The sequence below is a fragment of the Adiantum capillus-veneris genome, chromosome 6 (genome assembly GCF_014529385.1).
Source record: "Adiantum capillus-veneris isolate H3 chromosome 6, ASM1452938v2, whole genome shotgun sequence".
In the NCBI taxonomy this organism is placed as follows: Eukaryota; Viridiplantae; Streptophyta; class Polypodiopsida; order Polypodiales; family Pteridaceae; genus Adiantum; species Adiantum capillus-veneris.
This window is the reverse complement of record NC_140936.1, coordinates 113147485-113157413: the sequence shown is the minus strand read 5'-3', so window position 1 is coordinate 113157413 and position 9929 is coordinate 113147485.

Here is a 9929-nt window from a genome sequence, read left to right as displayed (position 1 = left end):
GAGGAAACAAAGGACTTGATGAAATCTCAACAAATATTTTCTGACCTCTATTACGATGCAATTGATGAGTTAGATGTACACTCAGCTACCTCAGAAGATTCGGGATTAAAAAAAGAGCATACGAGGGTCCAGTTACTCTTAAAGGGAGGGGAGGAAAAGTTTTTTGACTTTCCAAACGAGAAATCAAGAAGACAAAAATGGTATAGAAGAAAGAGAGACACTAAAATTATGAAAGCATGACCTATGCCATCAGTCTCCAGTAAAACACAATTCTTGATGCAGATAGATGCTAATGATTGTGTCAAGGACAAAATAACTGGCAGATATCCTTCAAACAGAAACTCAGAAATGTCTCAGACATCGAGAAAAACATGAAAGGGTACTCATGAAGAACATTAGGATAAAAAACCACTCATGACCAGAGTCGAGCAGAAAAAGAAATATCAAGAGTTGAAAAAATCTATAAAGGAGATATACACCACCGAAATGGAAACCACGGAAGAGCATGGTGAGGATGTAATGCATGTTCCAGCCCATTACAAAAAGTATACTCTCCAAGATTAGAAAATCATAATCGAACAACCTATTAGGAAACTACGGAAACAAGGCGAGTCTTACGAAGGACCTGAAAACACTAAAAGGGTAGACTTGGCTGAACTAGGAGAAGAGCCTAGACCGGCTTACATTGCAAATGACCTAATAGAAGAAGAAGAAAAGATTTTTCTAAGCTTGTTAAAGGAATACCGGGATATTTTCATTTGGTCTTACAAGGATCTCAAGGGTGATGATCTAGAAATCTATCAACATACTATACCCATGAGAGATGATGCTAAACCAAGTAGACAAAGACCATACACTTATAACGAAACATTTTCCAGAAAATCAAAGAAGAGATTAAAAAACTAAAGGAATCCGAATTCATTTACGAAATTGAACACACTGATTGGGTGTCTCTAATTTTGGTAGTACCTAAGAAGAACCGGAAATTACGAGTGTGTGTTAATCTCAAAAAAGTGAATGCAGCTTCCATTAGAGACAACTTCCCTCTTCCGATAACTGAGCATGTTTTAGAAAGAGTGGCAGGAAAAGAAGCTTACAGCTTCCTAGATGGCTTTTCGGGATACAATCAACTTTTGGTTGACCCAAAAGATCAGCATAAAACTACTTTTGCAACAAAATGGGGTATATTTGCCTATCGGCTTATGTCGTTTGGGTTAACTAATGCTCCAACCACATTTCAGAGATTGATGAGCCATGCTTTCAAAGAGTAACTTCGGAAATTCTTGGAAGTATACATGGATGATCTATATGTACATTCGTCAATCCGGGCTGATCATTTTGAACACCTCAAAAAGGTATTCGAGAAATGTAGACTTTACAAGATTTTCTTAAACCCTAAAAAATGCACATTCATGGGAAGGCAAGGAAAAATTCTTGGACATATAGTGTCTAAAAATGGCATAGCTACCGATATTGAAAAGATTCATGTCATTGCTAATTTACCTAGACCAACGATGGTCAAGGGGGGACAAGCGTTCATGGGACATTGTGGATATTACCGACGGTTCATCTACATGTATGCCATAATAGCAAAACCCATGTATAGCTTGATTACGCACTTTGAATGGACCGAGGCATGTGAAGAATCCTTCACGAAGCTTAACACTAGGTTGGTAATGGGACACTTTTATGTCCTGTTAAGTGACCATTTTCCTTGAATTATGTCAAGAGTTTCAAAATGGATTTTGAGGTGCTATCTATCTAGAAAGTTGTCTTATGAGCTGAAAAAAACTCGACATTTTTTTGGAATATCAATTCCATCTTTAACCTTGTCCTTGCACAACATTTCACAACCTAAACTGTGTGAAAAAATGGGTCTTGTTTTTTACTTTTTTCAATTTTTTGCAACTATACCACTCTAGAATTCATGTTTGTGAGGTCTATAATGCTAGAGAACTATCTTTAGTAGTCCTCAACATGTCCTGATGCTTCTAGGGAGAAATAAATGTTAAAGTTGTAAGTTATGACCAAATTACAAAAATTGTCAAATCCTGTTTTTTAGCCAATTTTAGCTCTTCTATGATTTTTTTGGTGGCTTTCATGATATCCAAATGCCGTTTTGATTTTCTATGTCGCATATTGTAACATAAAGCTAATATTCCTTGATTTTTGGGGCACCTAATACCCTATTTTGCATAGTAGACAACGATGGTTGATTTTTTCAATTATAGAAGAAAACGAAACATTCTAGTATATCAAGTATAGATTTTTCAATATTGTTACTTTCTTGTGACAACTACATGCATTTTGTAGGTAGTAACCATATCTAGTCATAAGGATCAAATTTGGCTAGATATTGAATAGTTTCTATGGGATTCTACAACTCATAATGTTGAACCAAGTTTTTTCATGTTTGCTGTATTTAGCACTTCATCTTTGTCCCCAAGATTCCCCTTAGTAAGAGATGTATTATTCTTTTGACATGCTCCATGGCTCCTTATGAACCTAAAGGACAATCGAAAACTAAGAGAACATGCATATATTATTTGTATTGAGTGTGGCTATAGAAACTTGATGATAGGTTTGCACAATGGTAAAAATTCAACTTTTTTGTACCTATTTCTTTTGGCAAAACAAAAAATAGTGAGTGAGAAGCAATCATATGTTCTGATCACCAACCCATTGAAGTTAACTAGGGAATTTATCTCAAGTCCTACAAAAATCCCTAATCTTATTTTTATGCAACAAAACGTAAGAAATGACTGTTTTGATGAAAATGTACTGGTTTGTCAACTTTGGAGGCTTGGTGTGACCAAAAGATGAGAAATTTTACAAGTTTCTTATTTTTTCCATGTGTAGTAGGCCTTGAACTATAACCTCATGAAAGGATTTTACAAAATGAGTGGATCTACTATGGTTTTGGAGGTTTTTTTCAAAACCTGAAAGGACACTTTTATGTCCTGTTAGGTTACCAACCTAGTGTTAAGCAAGCTCTCACCTCATCTCCAATATTAAAAGCACCCGTTGGGATAAGGTATTCCATGTACATGTAGATGCTTCAAACTTTGTTATTGGTTGTATACTCGCTCAACCAGGAGATGGGAAACTTGACTTTCCTATTTCTTATGCTAGCCGAAAATTGAATATGGCAGAAAAGAATTACACTACCACTAAAAGAGAAGGACTAGGGATGATCTATGCCGTTAAAAACTATAGACATTACCTATTGGCCAACAAGTTTGTGTTTTTTGTGGACCACCAAGCTTTGTTATATTTGGTCAACAAACCCTGTAGCACAGGGAGAATAGTGAGATGGTTCATTATTCTTCTGGAATTTGATTTCATTGTGGTTGTAAAAAAAGGCACTACACATCAACGAGCAGATCAATTGTCAAGGGTAGTTTCAGGGGAATCACCTAAAGGGGTAGATGGTGATCTACCAGATGCCTATTTGTTCTTCGTGGAAATGATACCTAGATGGTCGGAAAAAATTGTGTCATTGATGACAATAGCTCAAGTGGATTCCCCACTTCCTATCACAATTGATTTAATCAAGCAATCGGCTATGTATTAATTATTAGCTGGGAGGCTATATAAAAGAAATCAAAACAGGATATTTCTTTTATGCATTAACCCTGAAGAAAAGGAACAATACCTAAGTTAAGCACATGTTACCATAGTAGGACTTCACTTCGCGGAAGACCAAACTATGCAACAAATCTTAAGACTTGAGTATTTTGGCCAACTATGAGGAGAGATGTTAGATCTTTTGTAAAAGATTTCCCTCAGTGTCACAAACAACCACCCATTCCTCATGTAACATTGTTCCAAATGTCACATGTTCCTAACTGGAGTAACTATCTGGTTACTTACTGATCGAGCCAAAAGTTTCCTGAGGATATGAGCAAACATTGTCAAAGAGCAATTGAAACGGAAGCAAGAGACTATGCTCTTATTGGGAACCAATTGTATTGGTGAGGTAAATATCAACATTTGTGTCTTTGTGCAAATGAAAACAAGTATATTCCAATTATAGAACAAGCACATGTTGGATTAGCTGGAGGTCACTTTTCTAGTGCAACCACCCCAAGAGAAATCTTGATGGTAGGTATGTGGTGGCCAACACTTTTTGCAGATGCCAAAGAATATGTTCGAAGGTGTGATGCTTATCAACGAGTAAAAATGCCAAGACGAGTAGACAGCATGCCCTTAAGACCAATGATGGGAGCTCGAGCCTTCGCAAAATGGGGTATAGATTTTGTTAGACAAATACAGTCACCCACTTACAGAACCCAAGCTCAATATATCATTGTAGCTACAGACTATTTGACCAAATGGGCCGAGGCTAAGGCAACCCAAAAGAATGATGCCAGAACCACTACTGCATTCTTATGTGAGTATATATTCGTAAGGTATGGACTGCCAATAGAGATTGTCAGTGATTGGGGAACTCATTTCCTCAACGAGGTAATAGAGTATTTGCTTAATAAGTTTATGGTGATCCATAAAAAATCAGCTCCCTATCACCCACAAGCTAACGGACAAGCTGAGCATACGAATAAAATTCTTAGCTCAGTACTGACCAAAGTGGTTAGTTCAGGAAGAACAGACTGGGAAATGAATCTCCATGCTTCTCTATGGGCTTATCGAGTTTCATTCAAAACAACTTTAAATGCCACACCCTTTAACCTTGTTTATGGTCTTGATGCCACACCCTTTAACCTTGTTTATGCTCTTGATGCCATACTGCCAATAGAGTTTCTATTGCCGACATTAAGGGTAGCACAGCCTCTTGAGTGGACTAGACATGAGTTGTCAGAACGACTTGAAGATTTGGAAAATCTAGTCGAGCAAAGGCTAACCGCTGTAGCAAAAGCAAAAGCAAAAACAAAAACAGTTTTTTGATTCCCACTTAATCACAAAAATTTTCAAGAAAGGGGACTTAGTTCTAGTATATTTCCTTAAACAACACATTCCCAAGTTTAAGAAAAAGGAAAATGGACCATTTATCATTGAAGATGTATCGCCAAGTGGAGCATTAAAATTGTCCACCCTAGATGGTGAACCAATGGCTAATTGGATTAGTGGACGTCGTTTAAAAAAATACAATTTTCCACTAACCATTGAATTGCTAGAGAGAATGCATGCGGCCAAACAAATGAAAATCAAGCGACAACAGGTTATTGATGAAGCTCAAGAGGAAGCCAGACTTCGTGTGCTCAAGCTTAAAGTTGCCCTCAAGAAGCAACAAATACCAATTCCCATCAATACTTTGAAACCAGATGATTGACAATGGGAATTACATAAAGATGCAATCTCAATAGATGATGACTGGCTAGATGGAATCGATCTGTGCATCGAAGTACAGCTCAACAATCATAGCACCAACGCTTTGGTAGACACAGGAGCTAGAGTAAATGCAGTTAGTTATTCCACATACACGAAAGCAACAAAGCAAGCATTGACCGTAGGAATAATGACAATCAAAGGATGCAATAAGAATCCAACTCCAACATTGGGAGTAGTCAACTTGAACGTGGTCGTACATGGATGTTCATGTCCGCATCAGTTTGTATGCTTGCCAGATGAACACATGAATGAGATGATGTTTCTTGGAATTCCTTCGATGCGTACATACAAAGCAGTACCAGATTGGGATACAAATCAGCTAAAGCTGTCACTTAAAGGAGGGCAACTCATGTTCCTATTGCACCAAGCAAGGAGGAATGGAAAGTTGCTATCAGAAGACCAAACCACGAAGTCAGGGAAATTTAGGTACCAAAATCACAACTTGTGGATAAACCAAATCAGATATGGGTGCCTAAAACTTCACCGAAGAAACAGAAGACGGTTCCAAGGATTCAAGCATAGAATCGAACATCTATGAACAAAGAACCTAACATGAAAATAGTTTGGAAGAAAAAGGAACACTTATCCTCTCCACACACCGTGAAACCAATCAAATAGTGGCGAGTTAAGTCTCAAGCAGCTCTTAAACACCAAGCACCAAGAAGACCGAGCTACCAATGGCGAGTGAAAGCTCGACAACCGTTTAATGTGATACCATAATCTCAAACAATCAGTGTGCTTATACACTTGGTGGTACTATCAAACAGAGAGCACAAAAGCTACAAGATTTTCTCTAATTTGGAAGAAATTAGCAACAAACCTCGACAACAGAAACCCTTGAGTTATTTACTCAAGACCCAGCTCTTTCACAGCATATTGAGTTGAATTGCATTGATATTCATATCATGGTAGAGCCAATCACGGCTATGCATAGACACAAATGTTCAACCCATGCACGCAGTCGTCCCGGAGAACGCCATCTAGCAGGATTGGAAGGGCACTAAGTATTAAGTAATTAAGGGCAATGTTTGAAGAGGGAGGAAAATATTCCATGTTAACATGTAATTTTTTGCAAAATTACCTAATAATGCCCTTATAATTCATCAACAAGGAAAAATTCATTGATAATATCTTCCCGATGAGTGTATATAGTGTATATACTATCAGAAAATCATAAAAAATAGTCCTTTTTTGGATATTTTTTCATCATTTTGTGATAGAGAGGCTTAAAAATTGAGAAATCCGACAAAAAACAATAAAGCTATGTTTTTCAAGGGATTTTCTTAATTATTGGATTTTCACTTTACTTTTTTAGAGCATTTTGCTATTTTCTTTGATTTTTCAAATCAAAAGGTCAAAAATTAATAATAAATTGCAGGGAAGCTCAGATGGAAAAGTGGAAGACACGATGGTGATCAGAAAGACAAGGTGGACAAGCACAAAAATTTTCAATGAAATCAGAAGATGGAAGCGGGAAGCCTAAATTAGGCGGCTAGGACTACTTCTGTAAAATTCTTGCAGAATGAGCTACAGGAATCCTATTTTGGAAATTTTTGAGCCTAACATAGATTTCACGGCCTAATAGGACTAACGGGGGAATCTGGGGAAATTTGGTTCAGGAAGTCCGGGATCATGGATATCCAGGATAGGCTAAAACCACCTCATTTCCACTTGGAGCCTTTGTAGAGAGAGCATTTCGACCTCTTTCGCACGACGTTTCTAGAGCCCACAGTTGACCTTTTTCAGCGCCGTCTCACACGAGACATGAGGGGTAAGTTCTTGTTGGAATTAGGGTTGCAGAGAAACACACACAGCTTGGAGAAGACGAAGGAAGCTCAAGGCACACAATAGAGAGTGTATTCCTTAGTGTGCAATGGAAAGATAGATAGCCCTAGAGTGATGGGCGTATATACAATGCACGGGGGAAAAAACCTCCTAAAGAGGGAAAAAATGCCCCGGCGGTCCTAGTGTGTTCACACACATCACTACCACATGTATATGGTAACAAATCCCCCCTGGAGTGATGCGGTGAATGAGAGCTGGCACATGAGTAAAGGGAAGTGCCATGCCCTGAGGACAGGATCAGTCCACAAAGGGGAGTAAGCCCAAAGCTTTGCGGAAAGCTTCAAGCTTCTCACGAGACAATGCCTTTGTGAAAAGATCTGCAAGGTTGTCCTGTGTTGGCACATAAGCCAAGCTGATCTCTCCTGCTGAGAGCCTCTCCCTGACATAGTGGTAATGCACCTCAATGTGCTTTGTGCGAGCATGAAAAACTGGGTTCCTCGCAACTGCCAATGCGCTCTGACTGTCAGTGTAGATAGTGTTGGCAGTGTCCTGTCCAACACCCAAGTCAGCCATAAGGCGTCTGAGCCATACACACTCAACCGTAGCTGTGAAGACTGCCCTGTACTCAGCCTCACAACTCGAAGTGGCCACAGTAGGTTGCTTCTTGCTCAACCATGATATACATGAACTGCCAAGCATGAAACAAAAACCACTTGTGGACACTCGCGTGTCAAAACAACCAGCCCAATCTGAGTCCGAAAAAGCATGTAAGTCTGGCGGCAATGATCCCCCTTGGGATAAAACAAGCCAAGATGTAAAGTGCCACTAAGGTAGCGGAAAATCCTCTTGACAGCCTGCCAATGCTTAGACCCTGGGCTATGCATAAATCTGCTGACCTGCGAGACTGCAAACTGAATATCTGGCCTCGTGTTGCATACATAAATGAGGCAGCCAACAGCAGTTTGGTAAAGAGTGACATCAGCAGGATCGCCAGCATCATGTAGACTCAACTTCAAACCTGTTTCCATGGGAGTGGCAATAGGTTTGCAATCCTCAAGTCCAAACTTACATAGCAATGTCTCTATGTAACTTTTCTGACACAAGGCAATACCACCATCACACTGCTTAAACTGTATACCCAAGTAATGATGCAACAGCCCCAAATCTTTCATCTTGAAAGTAGCATTCAAATCAGCCTTAAATTCAGCAATATGTCTCTCATTTGGTCCAGTGATCAGCAAATCATCAACATAAAGAACCACAATGAGAAATACATCATCCTCACGCTTTACATACAATGTGCTTTCTGTTGGACTGTTACGAAAGCCTCGTTTAACCAAATGAGTGTCAGCTTTCTCATACCAAGCACGAGGAGATTGCTTCAACCCATACAAAGCCTTCTTACATTTGCACACTTTGTCCTCTTGTCCTTTTATGACAAAACCGCGAGGCTGCGTTACATAAACTTCCTCAAATATGTCACCATTCAAGAAAGCAGTAACAATGTCTGATTGATGTACATCCCAACCAAAATGAGCTGCCAATGCACATAGAAAACGCACAGTAGTCATACGACAAGTGGGAGCAAAAGTCTCTTCATAATCTATGCCTTTTTGTTGTGCATAACCCTTGCAACAAGTCGAGCCTTATGGCGATCGATCTCACCATCCGGCTTGCGTTTCAACTTGTAAACCCACTTCGTACCAATGGCCTTTTTGCCAGGAGGCAAATCACATAAAGTCCATGTGTCATTCTCTATAAGTGCATCATATTCTGATTTCATGGCAGCAATCCAATTTTCTGAATTCTGTGCTTCATCAAAAGACAGAGGCTCCTCAACATCATGTAAACTAGACACAGCCAAAGCATAACAATCTGATGCATAAGATGCATGGCGAGAGCCTGAACGAGTACGACTAGATAAAGGTGCATCCAATTTACTGTCACGCAAAGTGTGCACCAGCCATTTTGGCATACCTCTAGCCTGCTCATTTTCAGCCCTTTCCTCATCAAGTACATCATGTACATCTGCATCAGTAATAGGCTGTTCTAAAACATTTTCAGAAACCCCCATAGGCTGTACATTTGCCTCATTGGAACTTACATTCGTATTTCCACCACTGAAAAGAGGCAACAAAGTGTCATAAATGTTCTGTGAGCTTACATTACTGTCTCTAGTACATGACAGCAAGGGTTGAACAGAATCTTCCACAAACATACATCCCGTGAAACCAAAATACGTTTTGTTTGCGGATGATACAACCTGTAACCTTTGCTTTCAGCACTATAACCAACAAAAATACATTTGACAGCCTTATCATCCAATTTTCTGCGCTGCACTTGTGGCACCAAAGCATATGCCAAACAGCCAAAAACACGCATGTGCTCAATAGAAGGTTTTCTATCATGCCATGCTTCATATGGAGTAATAGACTGCAAAGCTTTCGTAGGACACCTGTTAAGTACATAAGTGGCACACATGATGGCCTCAAGCCAAAAGAATGCGGCAAAGCTTGACTTTTGACCATACATCGTGCCATTTCGTTAGTGACCTGTTTTTCCTCTCAGCAACACCATTTTGCTGAGGTGTATAGGCACTGTACATTGGTGTTTTATCCACGACTAGCCAGAAATGCATAAATTCATGAGACATATACTCCCCCCCTCGATCGGAACGGAGGGTGCCTATAGTACATTTTGAGACATTTTCAGCCATAGCCAAAAATTGTTTGAAGCACATAAAAACTTCGGACTTCGCTTTAAGCGGAAATACCCACGCATGCCTGGAGTAAATC